This window comes from Barbatula barbatula, assembly GCF_947034865.1.
Source record: "Barbatula barbatula genome assembly, chromosome: 9".
NCBI classification, from domain to species: domain Eukaryota; kingdom Metazoa; phylum Chordata; class Actinopteri; order Cypriniformes; family Nemacheilidae; genus Barbatula; species Barbatula barbatula.
In genome coordinates, this window is record NC_136772.1 from 14,839,856 (window position 1) to 14,858,417 (window position 18,562).

An 18,562-nucleotide genomic window follows, 5' to 3' on the forward strand; every position below is an offset into this window, starting at 1 on the left:
ATGAAAATGATGTCATAATTTACTCACCCTGTCATTCATTTCAAACCTGTATGACTTTCTTTCTTCTACAGAACTTCAAAAAGTATTTTGAAGAAAGTTGGTAACCAAACAATGGTGGTACCCAATGACTTGCATTGGTTCTGTATCCATAAAATAGAAGTAAATGGGTCCTGCCATTGTTCAGTTACCAATACTGTTACAATGTCTTTTATCTTAAATGACAAGAGGATGAGAAAATGATGACAGCATTTTCAGTTTAAGTGAACTATAATTTAAGAATTACATTGAAATAAAACACCAATTTTAATTAATAATCCAAACAATTTACTTGTTAAACTACATAAAACTAAGTTTATGTGCTATATTGAAGTTTGTGATGTACTTAAAGTCTTCCGAAGTCATGTGTTAGATTTGTGTGAACTGAAAATCATAAATTAAATTACTTGGTAAAAAACAGCACACGGATTTAGAAAAGCATAGCCATGGAAAATAGAATATTAACAGAATTGTACATTTTGGGTCAACTATTTTATGCATTTCCCCCTCTTCTCCACACTTTTAATCACAATATGTTGCTTGTATAAAACACTCTCCCATTCTCTTCTTTTGTCATGACAAGTCACCTTACAGGAAAATGAGTTGCTCTGCTGATTCAAATGAACATTTCATCATCCTTGACATCACCAATGTCCCTTTGAAAGTTTAATTTCATTTAAATGCAATTATGAGGAGTTTTACAACTTTTTTTAAATAAATAACTACACTGAAGGACAAAAAACAGTTTAATCATTGCTAGGTGAAAATATGAAAAACTGAACATATACTGTACATTATTTATCCAATAAACACGCAGCATCATAAATTGTTAATAGTGGTTTTATATTTTTATGCATCCATCCTTATATGCAAATAAAGCAGCAATGTGTTTCTCTTTTTTTAGTGTGGACAGGCAGTGATGTGCACAGCTGGATCAGTGGGAGACCAGCAGGCACACAGAACATTTCACACCCGAGCTGGCAGAGCCACACATACGCATGCACGCACACACACTAAAAGATCTGTGCATGTATAATGAGCTTGATCCTGCTAAATCTATCATTCCCAGAGTCCATGCATGCAGGCCCTTTAATCTCTTTAACAACTGTGTTTGCTGTGTCGTAGCATGGCAGACTGGCCCTGATCATCTGAGACTTTACTCTCTACATAATCCACTGTATTACATTCCTCACTTCAACCAAGAGATCAAAACATTCAACTCTTATAGATCTCGCAAACTGAGGCATTTAAGCAGCTAAAAACATTAAGTGTTTTTTTACACATTCTTTTTTTACAAAAATTTTTACACATCTTGAGCAAATACAAGGTGTGAATGGTGAGACTAAAAACACAATATTTAACATCGTCTGTCTCTAAACATAGTCAATGGCATCCACTTATAATTTTGGCTCTTGTATACCATCACATTTGAATGGCAATTTCTTACAAATTTGCAGTTTACAGTATATTGTTTGCATTGCTCCTTTTGCAATGCTTGCATTACATTGTGACAGGTCCACAATAGGTTATGCACTAAAATGTTCCACACAAACTTTTAGATTCAGACTGAAATTATTTGAGGAAATTAATTTTTTGAAGAATTCTGGTCATGTTTCTTCAAGGGGGCCATTGTTAGATAAACACCAAGTGAACACTGCAGCTGGATGAGTCAAGTTTACTGGCCACCGAAAGCAGTAATGTATTTATTTCTTTAGTATTCTGTTGTTTTTGTTGCTTGGTTGCATTGAATGGTTTTTTTCAACTAAGGCAAATGTTTGATAACAATATGTTTGCATAGTGCACAAAGCTCTTTCATTTCAAAAGCTCCTTTTATCATATGGCTCCTTTTAATATAGTTAAGACATCTGCTGTGTATCACTCTAAATACCATTAGGTAAGGAACGTATTGCAAATTAGCAAACATTAGATTATGCAAAGAATTATAATTTAGACACATAAAACAGCAGCCTCAGCAATGTACCGTGCTAAATGTGTATAGGTAAGGCAAGTAATAGGCCTACACAAAAGAGAAAGTCAAAGATCTGCTAAAATCAAAAGGGTTTTGACACCAAACTTTATTAACCTCTTTCAGATCTTAAATTTAAACTTTTGAGAATAGTGCTACCACATAAAGAAACATTAAATATGGCATAATATTAGAATAGGAAAAACATATTTTATGGAATATTGTGGTGTTTTGTGTGACTTATCTGTGCACTTAATTTTTAGTCAAAAACGTTGACCTCCTTCCACGCTCGAAAAGACTTCCCATCACTTCCTGTCATGAGGCATGGCACCTGAGTCAGGTGGGGAATAATCCTCCACAATTGACTGCAAACTCATATTCAAATATGTTTCCATTTTGTTAGCAATGCCCATCTTCCAATGATCCAATCAGTTCTCGATGTGAGAAATCAAGTCCTGCTCTACATTTTCTTGCCATTTCACTTGAGTATCCCCATTTAATGCCGACTTTAACCTAAACATATATTGAAAAGGGGTTGTCTCCTTGACTCAGTATTTGAGGTGCATTCCTCTTTTGGACTATATCAGGGTTGGTTATTATGTAGCATGAAGAACCAGAGCAGATGCTCTATCATGATGAGATGTCCACTGACAATTACAACCATTCTTCATAGCTCATTTCACATAGACTGATGAGAGAAATTGCACATATTGCTCCCTATTATTAATAGAGCTTCTTTATATAACTAGAATATTTTTCCTGGTTGCTTGTGACATAGAAGCACTGCACTACCTAACAAAAATCTGTATAATTAGTAAAACATTAAACTGGAATCAACAATATCATAATTTTTGATTATTAGCTGAAAATAAAACATGTGTACAGATGTCTAACATTGCTAAAAGTGTTTTGCACGTGGCAGCTCATGCTACAGTGGGTTAAGATCTACACTGTAAAACATCCTGTAAAAACCGACAATGTTCTGGCAGAAATATTAAAATATTCATATAAATATTCATGTAATATTCTAAATACAGTAAAATGACATGGGTTTCTCTGTTTTTGTGTTCTTTTTCTTTTATTTGACAGTTTTTGACTTGTATTCCCCCCAAAAAAGATTCCCATCTTTCACCAGTAGGGGCGTCAGAAATTTTTAGGAAATTTTTTTTCTTCCATGAAATTACATTTTCCTGTAGTTTGACAGTTTTCACTGTATTTCAAAAATCTTTCTTTAAAACAGTTACATTTCGTAGTGTTACAGTTTTTTGGACATTATACGTGAAAAGTCTGTAAAAAGATAACGTAAGATTCTGTAAAAATCTGTTTTTTTACAGCGTAGTTTAAACTCAAAAGGATTTTATATGAAATATAAAATGTTCACATGTAAAGCAATTCAAGTAAGCCATTTAGTTTAATTAGACAATCATTTGTTGATCAAATTCAATGTGATAACATCACTATTTCATCTAACACAATTTAAAAAAGATTACATTTGTAATTTTCATTGTTTGGTTGGACTAAATGCCATCATTATCAATTAATAAATTCTCCACATACGTGCTCACACTGTAAAATATTACCGTAAAAATACGGCCAATTTTAACGGCAAAATACTGTTCTTTTAAAAAACGGTTTAATAATGTTAATTTACAGCCATTGATCTGTAAATTAATTACTCGCTAGTAAAATTAGAACATTCAACCGTAAATCTGTTTACGGAATTTAACCACAAAGAGCTGTATAGCAAACAAAGGCAATCAGAGTTAATCTTTATTTAGTCTGGATTTACATTTAAACAGAGTAATTCAAAACATTACTGTGATAATTTACACAATCCTTTATTACAAAGTAAAATAAGTTTGCACAGTAAGAAATATACAAGTTGTAGGCCTACAATTTAACTTTGCCCTCAGTTAAAACAATTTCCCCATGGACCAATAATTAAAGGGATAACATAATTAAATCCCCTATTTAAAGGGTTTTTTCAGGGGTGAAACAAAATGACGCCATGTTTTACTCAACCTTAAAGTATCGATGATCCTCAGACAAATACAGTCGACGATATAGAAATAAAGTTTGGAAGAGAAAGGCTAACGGGTATGATAACTCAGAATATATTAATAAAAAATACACCCTTTAACAGAGACATCACAGCCAGCGGTGATTTTAAGAAAGACTTGCCGAGGTGAGGCTGCGTTGGGCGGGGTGCATAAGTGAAACCGACTCACTTGTCCGAAACAGTTGGAGCAAATTTTTTAATAGACGCTATCTTTATTAAACGACAGCAGATCTGAACTTTATACACATACATTCTCGTCTAAACAACTCTCAAAACTACATTTTGTTACACAAAACAGTCATATTTTGAAGCTCTTGGCTCGATGACAACAGTAACGTTACTTGCGCAACTAACGTTAGCTAATTTACGGATGACGTTTTTACAAGTCAACGAGAACACGAGTACGCCAGGAGACGGCCATATCTTCCAAGACACTGTCAAGGTAAGTGTTTTTATTTGTATTTATCTATTATTTTATTATATTGCGCTTCGAAACTTATATATTTTGACTGAGCTGCGTGGCGCGAATTACCTAGACTGACACACAAACCAGAGAGTTCTCAAATGGCCACCACTGACGAGCATCAGAAGCGGTGCGGAAGGGGGAAACTGTTAGATAATTCAACGACACTCCTTGACTAAAAGTTGTAGTAGAAACGTTACAGATTCAATCTCAAATTGAAGCTATTTACAAGGTAGTCGATCATGGGAACTAAACCAGTCTAGTTGCTCTCCCCTCCCCCGCCGCTCGGGTTCTTACTCCGCAGCACAAGAGTCAGTGGCGGACCTGCTGAATGAATTCTAGTCAGTGTGACACCTCGCGGTTTTCGTAGCTGCATACATTTCATTTCAAGTCTCGTCTGAAGAAATTCATGGGATTCAAGTTTGATTATTAAATGAGTTTTGTGTCTCCACACACACGTTCTGTTGCAAATACGGTACAGTAGACTGGTGGTTTGCTTCGTTAAATTGGCGGTAAGCGCATGCAGTACAACGTCGATATATAACATAATAATTTACTTAATAACTTCAAATAAAGTAAAAAATACAGTTTTGTGTGTGTTAGCGCAATATATTACATGTGTGGTATGCTTTTGTACGTTAGCTAGACCAAGAAGACTTGGTAAATTGCCGTAAAGTGACTATTACCTGAGGTAACGTTAAATCCCTCCAGATATAAATGAATGAAATTCAGACTTGTGCTGTTTCGTGGTGTTAAAGATAAGCAATGTTTTTTTGCAAGCTTTGTGGACACATATGTAGTACTACACCTGCATTTCTGAGACATATGCATGTTTCTCATGTCAGGTTTAATTGTGCCTGTTTGCAATAAGTAACTCACTGTTATCCGATCTGTGTCAGTGACCTTATTTGAATTAACATCTAATGTTTTTTTTGTGTCAAGTCAGGTGTAAACTCTGAAGGACCTTTTATAAGCACCTTAAATCACACATTAGAGACGGGAGGAATGAAGACTGTTCTGTCCCAGACGGATAACACAGAGATGGCCCACCTGCTTATCAATCTTCAGCGGTCCCGTTTTCAGGAACATGAAGATGGACTTGTTTTATGCATTTTCTTTCCACTAGTAATTTATAAAGATTTCTGTATTGAAGTAATTTTTTGATGTTTTTCCATGTATTGTGTTTTCTCTACAGATTACTGCATCTTCATCTGATGTTGAGAAGACACTCATTCTACCTGCCAGTCCTCGTCTGATTATGCTCGGTTAGTGTCACCGGTAACCGGTTGTTCAAATGAAGCAATCTCAAAGGCAGTTCATTGAAATTATAATGTAAATGGTTTTTTTTTTTCATTTTAGACATTGGAGGACAGGCAAATGTTGTAAGATGGATGCTTAGTCTAGAGGGCCGTATTATTTTTGAGTGTACATCTTCCATCTGCAGTATCAGGAGGAGGCTTGTTGCACTTAAGAATTTCTTCAAAGGTACGACCTCTAAGAGTTTTCCATCCTTTCACTGTTTAGTGTATATAAATTCTTCAATCAGAATGATTAACAAATGGTTATTGTATTCTGTGAAAATTTGTTGAACCTAGACGCTTAATTGGAATTAAACCAGAACGAGTCTCCAATACCTGCAGAGGAAAGGTCTCCAAGAAGACCGGCAAGGTGGTGAGTAAAAATATTCATCAGTTAATCCAAAGGTTGCCTCTCTACTGAATTGCATTCTGTTATAAAAGCAGGCCGTTTTATTAAGTAATGTACTCTGTGTTGCTGAACACACCGCGTTTTTATAATTTTGAGCTCCATTGTCTTTCTCATGGATCAGCATAGTCGTGGCTGTTACACGAAAATTCACAAGTTACACGAGCAGAGCATCATCATGCAACAAGTCTGCGTTATTTTTGGGGCAACTTGTTTGACGTGACCATCGACACACAGTGCACATTTCATTCATTTTAAACACCGTGGCGAGACTGTAGCTTTCCAAGAGTAGGGTTAGAGATACCTTCTATAGATACTCTGCTTAAAGTTTTTTTTCCTATCTTTCAGACTACCAGCATGTGAAGTTGGTCACAGATGGTGGAAAGTTCTTTGCCCATTCAAGGTTTAATAATACAATGTTTTCTATTGTTTAAGAAGTTTAGATAATATGTCTATAGACTGTTCTTTTTGCACAGTATCTGTTTATGGAGAAATAATAATAAATTTTTATCTGTTTAAATATGTCTATAGACTGGGTTCTTTATGCACAACATATCTGTTTGGTAATTTTATGGTTCCTCTTCTCATCTTTGCCAGTCTGTTGTTTAATTTATTTAAATAAAAAGCATTCATTCAGAAACTCTGCTGCTAGTATTTTACTGAAAATATGCTATTTAATAAAACTGTAAAATGATGGTACGCAGCTGGAAACCATATTGCCAGTACTTTACCGTTAATTTACAGAAAGCCGTAAATGAGTGAAACCGTAAAATTACGGTTCGCAGCTGGAAACCCTGCTGCCAGGATTTTACCGTTAATTTACAGAAAGCCGTAAATGAGTGAAACCGTAAAATTACGGTTCACAGCTGGAAACCCTGCTGCCAGGATTTTACCGTTAATTTACAGAAAGCCGTAAATGAGTGAAACCGTAAAATAACGGTCCGCAGCTGGAAACCCTGCTGCCAGTATTTTACCGTCAAATTACGGCAGAATTTTTTACAGTGCAGAAGATCAAAAATGTGAGTGGTTTTAGAGGAGAAGATGGCAAATCAAAGCCAGTGTACATCTTATTACTTAAGAAGGAAGCGGAGAGATAAATTTCCTTTCTTCAGGTCTGACTCACGTAGTTGCTTCCTGCGAGGCTGACTGCACTCTGACAAGCTCCCTTCGGCTTCTCTCTTACTCTAATCTCACACTATGACAGGTTAGCTCATAGGCCGTATTTGTTTCGTGTCTAAATCTGTATTTCGACCCTGGAGCGAGGCGAACAGGGGCGGCTTAGAGGGTACAGTATGCCACAATGCTGTTTATCATTTGCTGCTACTGGATTCATAGCAGGTGAGAATCATTCATTTTAATGTGAAGACTGCTTTGAGGAGAAAATGAAGATATGACGATGTCACAATACTAGATTATTTGTTTTTCTCTTTTGTTCCCTGTATACATTAAATGCTGTAAAAAACAGAATAGCAATGAAACTATGATGGTCTCGGTGTTAATGTGTTGGGTTCTGTTGATGGGATGCTTTCTGGTGGATGGAAACCAATACAACACCATTACTTCCTACTGGAACAACGCAAACTAAATAAAGACATTAATAATAAACAGCTAATGGTTCATAGTGATATTTTAAATGTAAATCATTAGAAGTTTTTTTTTCAGGAGGTGGGTTTTGGTGTGCTACTTTTCCCCCAAGGCTTGAACAAGAAAGAATTCTTAAGTCAAACAGTATCACTAGAAAACCGTGCTGGTGGTCAACTACATAGGTTTACAAGATAGTCCTCTATATAGACCATCATCAAACCAGCTTATCTAGTCTTTTCAGCATGGGTTACGATGTCTAATTGTGTCTTTAAAATGTTCCTTGGAGAACATTTCCCTTTTGAAACTTTCACTATGCTGCTTTTCAGACAATTCCATCCTCGATTCAAACCATGTTAAGCACTAGCTTGCAAGAGTTGTTTTTCTTTCATTTCAGATTCACATAAATGAATGTGCTTTGGTGAATCTTCCAGGCATTGGTCTTATCACATAGAGACTGTCCCCTATAAGACATTCCTCCACTCTTACAGCAGCAAATGTTTTGGACTTTTTGCTATTGTATGTTCAGCGCTTCGGGAGGACCGCGGACAGCCCTTCAGACGGGATGCATTAATGTGAGAGTGGTCAGTGAGCAATTGCTGATCCTGGAGGGTGATAAAGAGCCAGAGCCGATTGCAGAGGGTGCGAATCTGGAGGACACTGTCTGCAGAGAGAGGTCAGGGACTGTCTCCGCTACACCCTTCCCTGATAGCTAGACGGCCAATGGTATTTCAAGGCAAACTAATTTATTTTAAGGGCGTAGTGAAACAACAACTACAATACAACCCTGAACCCGAGTTTTAGTTTGTGCTTATCACGGCATTCTTATCATTCGAAAAATAGCTTTTTTCCGTTTTTGTCAATGTCTGAGTTTTCAGATTATGGTGCCATTGCAAAAAAATGAACACAACAAAATGTAAAATATTACAACTACTTACAATTAAGTGGGTGTGGCTAATAATTTTCTAGTAGTTAGAATGACTGAATGTACATATGAGCAGGACAAGCATTGGTCAGATGATATGCAAATCTACTAATCCACTCTTTGCTATCTTTGCTTTGGTACTGTACTGGCATTTCAGGGACAATCTTATCTTTAACATCAGGGTTGCATTTTCTTGTTTTGTCAATTCAACCTTTTCAAACATTGCACAGGACTCATCACAGCCAGACATATTGCCACAAGTCCACATACAACTAAATACGGTGTCACTTCTCTTCGGTTATTACAGGAAACCCATTCTACAACATACAAATTCACCCCTAAGATATTCAGGTACACAGAAAAAAATAACCAGTTAAACTGTAATATAACGGCAGCTGGGGCAACCAAAAATATTTTAAACATTGTAAAACTCCTCAACAAATTTGCAGCTCATTTTTTGTAATTTTGCTTTTTGCAGCGCATTTCAAAATGCAATTTTTACATTGTTGCGATAACAGATTTTATTAAATCCACTGTAGTGAAACTAAACAACTTTCATTGATAAAAAAAGGTAGGTACACAGCATTTCTTCCGCTCATTCCTCTGCCCAGATAAGTATTCTTGATCAAACTTATGATCTTGCTAGCATCATGCTCTACCAGTTTACCATATATCAGTTTAGCAGTTATAAATGGTACAGATGAGTAATCGTACAGTGCCCAGTAGAAGTCATTACCAAGTGAAACCCTTCCATGCCCTGGAAGCCATGTGATTTCCACCTCCATCTTATCACGGTTATGGGCAGGTGCACGGCTGCCCTCCACAAATTAAATGCGGACTAATTTCATATTGATTAATGCAGATGCCTTCTTTTTGGCTCATATTTACTACCTGGAGCCTCTTTTGGCGAAAATTACTGGTGCCATTTCAGTGCACAAGGCAGCCCTTTCCAATAAGGTACCGGCTCATGTGTCAACTGGGGCTCCAGAAGTACCGCTCTGCCTGCAGGAAGCACTAAAGCTTTTAATTGCCTTCTGTGCAAATGGTCCTTTTGTATTTTATCAAGAGTCGGGGCATGCCTGGACTATCTCTTTCTGCGGGTGAGAAAAAGAGGAAAGAAGGACAGAGGGAAAAAGGTTAAGAGAACAGAAACACTTTGTTATGTTCTGAAATGTATTGTTTTCATTTTTCTTACATTTTGACAAATCTCATAGCAGTATTTCCTCCAAGAAATATTTCGTCCAACACCATCGGAAATAAACAGCCTCTCCTCACCTTCCTTTCTTGGTTTTCTTTTTAAGCGTTTACTCCAGTACGCTGGACGATGACCTGAGGTGCTGCGATAAACAATCAAAGTGCAGCTTCAGTGGAAACGATTGCGGCCAGTATCCCAGCCTGAGATGGGAGCCATTATTAACGCCTGCCCTGTCCTGACAACGCTATTTTCTGGAAGGTAATTGCAGATTCAGATCTCTGAGAGAGCCTGACTAGGAGTAAATGCCACCTCTTTAATTATTGTCTCCTCTACGTCCCCTCTATTGAGTGTCAGAGATGTCTATCGGCCAGCGGGATCTTGGGTAAAATGACTCTAATGGGAAATGACCAGTGTCTGTGAGACTGTCACAGATTAGAAGCGACAATTCTAATTGATAACAGCAGAATTCCCTGGATGGATGGCTGGGAAAGTCACTTTGAAACAAACCTAATTGGAGTGATTTGTTTCTAAATGAGGATCACTGAATAATTTCCCCACACATGCACACATCAGTTGTATTCATATTTTAAGTTAAATATTCTAATGTCTTAAAGGGATAGTTCACCTAAAAATCTATTCATTCTTAAATCATTATTCATCCTCATGTCATTCAAAATCTGTATACTATAAGATATTTTGAGAAATATGTCAAATGGAAGTCATGTGGGACCAATGTTATTGGGTAAGCAGCATGTTTTCAAAATATATCCATACTTGTTTGTTATGACATGAGGGTGAACACATGATGAAAGAATTTACATTCTTGGGACCCATTCATACCCATATTGTATTGACACAAAACCATTGCAAGTCAGTGGGTACCTTCGTTTATCTTCGTAATATCTTCGTTTGTGTTCTGCAGAAGAAGGTACGTCATACAGGTTTGAAATGAGAAGAGGTTGAATAAATGATGACATTCGTTTTGGGTGGACTATCGCTTTAAGACCCATTCACTGTAAGGATAATGATAACAATAACTATTTATTAATAACTTATAAAGTTTTTAGATTTTTAGAGACAGAAGTCACGATACAACAATCACAATGACGATACAGAGGAATGTAATTGCTCGTGTCATTTTCAGAGCATTTTATTTCAGCTGATGAACAAAAAACATTGATAGTCAATCAAAATCCATTCAAATGCAATGTATTTAAAATGCAAAACTGCAGCACTCAGGTTTAGTTATCATCCACTGAGGTGAACACAAATATATAAATATAACAAAATAGTTAGCTTTAAAGTCATAATTCTATCACTCACAGCGACAGTAGTCCTGATTTTAGCATAAATATAAATACAGCAATATCATCAAGCCCAGGATGAGAGGCAGGATAAGTTAAACAATTAAGCCATTTTTTTTAATATGATATTTTGGTAACACTAGATGATATTAGCATGCCTATTATTGGCATATTCACTGTTTATTAGTACTTGTAAAGCACATGGTCTACATGACCATACTCTACAATCCCTAATCCTACCCAGTACCAAAACCTAACAACTACCTAACTAACTAACTATTAGGCAAGGCAAGGCAAGGCAAGGCAAGGCAAGGCAAGGCAAGGCAAGGCAAGGCAAGGCAAGGCAAGGCAAGGCAAGGCAAGGCAAGGCAAGGCAAGGCAAGGCAAGGCAAGGCAAGGCAAGGCAAGGCAAGGCAAGGCAAGGCAAGGATATTTATATAGCACATTTCATACACAATGGTAATTCAAAGTGCTTTACATAGAAGAAATAAAAAATATCCATTTGATAGAACAGTGAAAAAATACGATAAAGAAATAAAGTACAGCACAAACAGTCGGACAGTCCGAGGCACATTGCACATTAATTAAATGCAAAGTTAAACAGATGTGTTTGGATTTGAATGTGACTACTGTGGGAGCACATCTGATCTCTTCTGGAAGCTGGATCCAGCTGCGGCTCGCATAATAGCTAAATGCAGACTCTCCTTGCTTGGAGAGAACCCTTGGTATTTCTAGCTGATGCGATCCTAATGACCTGAGTGTTCTTTTTGGTCTTTATTCAATGAGCATATTGCAATTTATTGAGGTCCTAGGCCATTGAACGATTGAAACTTTACATTTTTAGCTTGCATATTAATATGCAAGTTAAGAGTTTATTAGGGAAAAAGTCGTAATCAATGGTTTGTGTGTTTCGGTGTGCCCGAAATCTTCAGTATCGACAAAAGTGTAATTTAATTTTTTAAAACGTTTTCTTTCTATTTTTTAGGAAACAGTTTTCCAGAAGGATTTTGCCAGAATCAGTTTACTGACCAATTTTCTGTCAATACATTCTGACAGATCTTTTCACAAAGGATCAATCGTGCCTCTGAATTTAGTTAAAACAAGATATCCTTCGGAAGAATGTTCACATCAGGGGCGTGTTAGTTGTTCTGGACATACGGTAATACACAGAAGAACCGATTTATCACGTAATTGATTATTTAGTTGAGAAGCATGTGTGTGTTTTCTGCATAGTTAAGCTAAGCAATTACACAGCACGCAGTAGTGCACAGTTAAGCTAATCAATGGAGCGACACACACAAATACCTCAACATAATGACCATTCAATACAGATGCATGTTTAACGCTCAATATTTGTGCACACCAATGTTTCTATCACTTACACGCTGATAGCATATTGTGCTGTTCTGCTCTATATTTGTTTTAGCTTCTAACATAGCTTTTCAGCAGATAATCCATCACGTTTGACTGTCATTTGTAAGAAATATGGTGCTCTTTTCGAAGCGTTCTCATAATATCTGACATTCTGTTGCCGCAGAGATGGACACCGTGGATCCCAAATCTCCTGCTAATGTTAAAATGACAAAACAATAACAACATTTGTCTTCTGTCAGGAGGTATTGACATTGCATCACAGGTGCCAAATTGTTTTGTGTTGTGAAGTGTGTCTTGGAGATATCTCAAAGCTCACGAGCAACTAGGATGCTGTTACCGATGTGCTTTTCCCAGCTACTGTTTTACTCAAAAGATGATGGACAGAACTCATAAAGTTAGCCGCAGGGTTGTCAGGTGATAAAGCGTCTTTAAACTTTGCTTCAGAATCAGAAAGCGTTGTTCGTAATAACCACATTTTTAGTCTTCGAACAACAGTTTATTTTCATAAAATAAAGCATGATCAATAAATAATTGAAAAACCTTTCAAGGCAAACACATCTGTATGTGCTTGGCTTAAAAGTCAATCCTATAAACCGGCTCTCTGTTCACATAAAGGAATTAAAGACTTATTTTAACTCCTGTCTCCAAAGGTCAACATTCAACTCTTATTCAATAAAAATTTACTGACCTTGTCACCTACTTTGTATAGTTTGTGGAAGAGCAAATTAAGATTCAGGGCCAGGGTAATGGGAATGTGTTTTAATTTCCGTGTGACATTAAAATGTTTGTGCCCCACAGGCATGTGGTGGAGCGGAGAGCCGGTGTACCCACCCCCAACTCCATGTATTACTCTTACACTGCAGTCACAGGAAAAGATCAAATGAGCTGTGCAACTCATCAAATGGGAGACACTGGAAAATATATGTAACGGAACAGTTTTTTTTCTCGTTTGTCGGTTAATAACGCTCTTTTCTCTCATAACCCTTTAATCACACATGTGTCAATGCACAAACCCTTGGTTTTAATTATTTGCAACATTTCTTAGCCAGTGAGAACGAGTTGGTTCTGTTAAAACTCACTTTCATAGCTCTATTTAAGAGCTATTTACACTTTCACGAGCCACAAGACATTTGTGTTTAATTGTATGTTTTTCTACAAGAGAATATAACAAAGACTTCGTCCAGTGATGTTACTTTTCATCATTTATAGCTGGGAAGCTGCTTAAAATGTTTTGCTTGCGCTGCATGATTATGTAAATTAGTTATACCATCAATCTACTCTTTTTAAGGATTAGTCCACCACAGTCACTGACAGTAGACAGTACTAGATTTTGCTAACTACATTAAAGCTATTTGAGGGAGCCAATAAATCGTACTGTATATAACAATACACAAATATTTACCTAAACAGATAAATGAACAGGGGCCGTTTCAATAAGGAGGTTCAACCAACACTGAGTTAAAATGTGAACTCTGAGTTGATTTACTCCGATAATCGCTACTCTTGAGTTTTCTGTTTCAGAATAGCAGGTTTCAATGAGTTCAATCCACTCCGAGTAAGTTCACCCTAGGTTACGTGCGTGCACCGCAGCTTTACAAAGCCATCACCAATTGAGCGAAGATAGCACGATTCACCATGGCAACAGCACGTGACAAAAAGCGCTCAGTTTATTTCTCTCCAATCGAATTGGAGGAAGCCTACTGTTACAAGCGTACAGCAAATATGAGCACATTTTTAGAAAGAAGAGCAACACAGCCGAAAGAGTCAGCTGGAAGAAAATTGCTTTACGTGTCAATGCAGAAGTTTAATTATCAATGACTTTTATATTCATTTTGTTGATACCATCAAAAAGGTGAATCTCTCTCTCTCTGTATATATATATATATATATATATTTATACTGTATTTATATTAATCGACATTAATGCTGTGGATAGACTTCCGAAATATTAAACAACATGTACACCATTCACCTGCAATCCTGTGAAACTCCTCAGATCCTGTGATGGTTTGTGGCCAGGAAACTTAACAAAAATTTACAAAAATTGATTGAGAGCGAGGCACACTTTACTAACTGCTCTGCATACAGTTGCCTTGCTAATGTGTTCTACATCCCCGGTGTTATATAGAATACTACCATTAGCAAAGAAACATAAGGCCATACAAAGAATCTGCTCAGATGTAAGAACGCGGCCACGGCGAGTAAGGTTTGTGATGTAAGGAGGAAGCAGAGTGTGGATATATGTGGATATGATAAAACATCCAAACAGGGCCTTGCCATTCTCTCCCAACGTAAATTGAACTCTCTCCGAATGAATGCAGCTTCCTCATCTGCAGGTAACTGAATAAACAGACATGCCATTTTAATGTCTGTGTGACGAAATTGGGCGCGATTAAGGAAAAAAATAAACAGTGTAGGCAATTTCAACACCGCTCGCACTTCGAAAAGGGGGCAGAGATTTCTAACAAACCCAAGATTTGTGGAATAAAACCTCCAGACCAGGTTAGGTTCACAGAGTAGGTTACTATGGTTACTCACTCTGAGTATAAGATACCTCGATTTCTGAAAACGGGCTTGATTTACCCCGCGGTAGCGGGTTTGACACGTGGGTTCCTCGCGTTCTGAAACGGAAAACCCAGAGTATCCCGTTTTCTGGTGTTATTTTACTCTTGAGTTTGCATTTACACTGCTTTCTTAAAAAAGGCTCCAGATTTACTCTAAATGCAACAACTAAAAACTACAACACACCTCAATTTCATCTAAAACATTGTAACGAATAGAAGCATTTATCTCAATTTTGGTGCAGATATGAAGACCTAAAATGCCATGCTGGGATTGAATTGTTTTTATATTATTATAATAATTTTTGCCAATATAGATTACCCCAAACTTTTAAAGGCCCGGTGTATAAAATTTAGCATCATCTAGCGGTCACCTCCCTTTGAAGCATTAAGGTGGCTGCCATGCCACTAATGCCTTGTTTCCACTGAGCAGTACGGTTCAGTTCAGTACAGGTCTGCGTTTTCCGATATTGTTGTATCTTAGATACGAAGACTCTAAAGGCACACCTTAACTACAGTTGTACCTTTTTAAGTTGTGTTTCCTGAACTATACCTTGGGAGGTAACTTTCTAAAAAGTAAAGTGAGTGAATGTGTGTTTTTTCCTTATTTTCTATTTTAAAGAAGTGCCATGAGAAAGCCGACCTAGAATGCTTGATTCTGATTGGCCAGTCGCAACATTTGCAAGTTCATTATTCCTAGATAACAACCACTCAAAAGTAATAACACACGGTAACACGGATGCAGCAAATCATTTCGAACGTTTTTTTTGACAAATTAAACTTGCATATTAAATTGATGAATATTCAATAAAGAAGATACTGAACTGCGGATACACATAACATCAGGTATCCAACATTCCTACCACAGTCTTTCTCTTTAAATATACTAAAAAATATTTTTTGAAGACAATTAAGTATATTCTTTGCATGAAAACACATCACTTGATATATTATCTTTAGAATTGTATTTGTATAGACTGCGATGTAAAGACTTTATTTTCACAGCGGCCCATAGTGGAGTGAACACTTAATGGTGATAAGGTGTATCTAAGAGTGCTCCAGACCAACCTTCCGAACTTCTGTGTGTCTCCGTTTTATCAGCATAACCTTTTCTCCAGCATTGTGGGATTTACTGTTCTTTTAACACTGCATGAAAAGGAACTCATCAGAGAAATATTTATGTTGTACACAACAAAGTCCAGTACAGCTCTTGAGTTCATGCTTTCCTTTCAAACCATACCTTAAAATAAGACGCTTCGCACAGAAGAGAGGCAGCTAGGCATTATCTTGTTACCAGGCAACAACAATAGTGGTCCGTAGCGAAAGGTCACGAGGTGATCCACCACTCATTTTATACCATTAGTCTCAGAGTCATCGTTGCAACTTCAAATAAAGCAGTATTTAGGACATATGGAGCAATTTAACAGACAGTTTGTTCAAATATGTCAATCGAAATTCGACAAAACACATGATGCAGCGCACGGGAGCCCCCCAAAAGATGCGTCGTTCTCCACACAATTGCGTCGGATGGAAAAACGTAATGTAGTGGAAAAGAGGTTAATTTGATTAGATTTCACATTTTGTTGGTAATTAACTAAGGCTTTCAGATGGGCACGATTGCTTAAAAAGAACGAAAGCAAGAAAGCAGAAAGAAACAATATTGATAGCTGTAAATGCATGTCAGGACTAAAATAAACAAAAGCAACATTACGGAAATGATGCAATTCATCATCAATGACAGTAGTTCATTACTCTAATGGGACATCCGGGGGACAAGTAGTTAGTGTGTAACAATGGGACAACCATGGACGCCAGCGTCTGCTAAATCAAAATGATTTCCTCATAGCCGAAAATGCAATAAGTCTGTTTGATTTGACAAGCTCACTTTGCACACCTCAGAGACCACATTATCCCAATATAACACTTCACACGACATGATTTTTCCTCACAAAGCGGATGTTTCTATCTTTGTCTCACTCTATCTTTGGCATATTCTTTCTCTCCCTCTCTGTGATTTTCAACCTACTAACACACACATTCATGGAGGACGGAAGCAAATGAAAAAGTTTCAGTCTAATTAATATGGAAGGCTTGGTGGCACATCAGCTCTTCCCGAGTCTGCTTTGACTTTCTCTATGTCAGTTCTTCCAACAGGAAGTTAATGATCCTGGCAACAAGATGAATCACTCCAGACATGGTGCAGAGCAGCTCTGACAAGCCAGCGAGACGACTCCTGACACCTGCTCGTGTCGAGCTGAAGAAAGAGGGAGAGAGAGAGAGGAAGACAGAGATGGAATAAGAAGGCTTACCTGTTGGAGTTGAGCTATGTCTGATCTAACCAGAACAATCATTTCTGTCTGGAATGAGTAAAAATACTTTGAACTTTGGAACATAAAAGCAGTTAACCAGAAAGATGTTGATGTTTTTTATCTAAACCACATAAGGGATAAGGTGTCACAGATCTCCAGAAACCAAATCATGATAATGAATTAACAAGGTCAGTGATGTAAGAGACATATTCATGCTAAAGACACGCTGGTCTACTGAAGAATAATTGTGTTCTTCAGAAAATGAGATTCCAAAGTCTGTGAGTGTTACTTTAAGAATTACCACTTTTGGCTCTTTGAACTCAATTATCTTTCAATATTTTTAAATGGTTCATTAACAATATCCAGAAAACAAAAACAAATAGTTTTAATGTATTATGTTATGTATGTAATATACACTTTCAGACTATCACACTTTTTGCAAAGGTCTAAAAAAGTATAGCTTGATTAGAAAAAATATTGACACACATTACTGTCTGAATTGGTTTACAAAGTCCTGATAGATTGTAAATTATAGTTTATATAAGATTTATAAAAATCATAAGCTGTCAATCAGGACAACATATAAGTTACATTTAAGAACCAAACCTAACATATTTAGTCCTTGTCAAAAGAGCGCTAAAAGTGATATACGAGCCAAGGCCATCGGTACCGGGGGTCTCCAGCGATGCATGCTGGGATCTATCATTTGCTCATTTCATATTAATGATGAGATCATGATTTTGAGGGTCACAACGATACCGATAAAAGTGCAGTGTCAGATATTTATGACTGCCACCATTTGAAAGTTCATAATTCTTCTTGAAAAGGATTTTTATTGTCTGTTCCGTCCTATGTTTTATCCATCACTCCCTAGTTTTGGTGAGATTTATTTTCGGCAATTTAGAAACAGCAAAGAAATATCATTTTTGAACTTAATAAACGGGATTCCCGAGCAAGGGAAATGAGTACCCATTAGTTCAAACCAAAAAGTACATTATTGTTAATTGGTGATGTAGATTTACCATTTTTCTCTCATCCTAGTTCTGCTCCTGCTGTTTATCAGACACACATCAGGGTAATAAATG

At 37.0% G+C, this 18,562-nt stretch overlaps 1 long non-coding RNA gene across 2 annotated transcripts; it reads left to right on the top strand.

Moving 5' to 3' along the window:
• Positions 1 to 5,016: 5,016 nt before the first annotated feature.
• LOC306898444 lies at positions 5,017 to 6,748 on the top strand. Of its 2 annotated transcripts, XR_013787118.1 has the most exons (4): positions 5,020 to 5,789; positions 5,884 to 6,009; positions 6,120 to 6,195; positions 6,577 to 6,748. It is a non-coding gene; the product is annotated as an uncharacterized lncRNA (long non-coding RNA). The 2 variants fall into 2 exon arrangements; XR_013787117.1 differs by having other exon boundaries at positions 5,017 to 6,009; positions 6,120 to 6,748.
• The last annotated feature ends 11,814 nt before the right edge of the window (positions 6,749 to 18,562 follow it).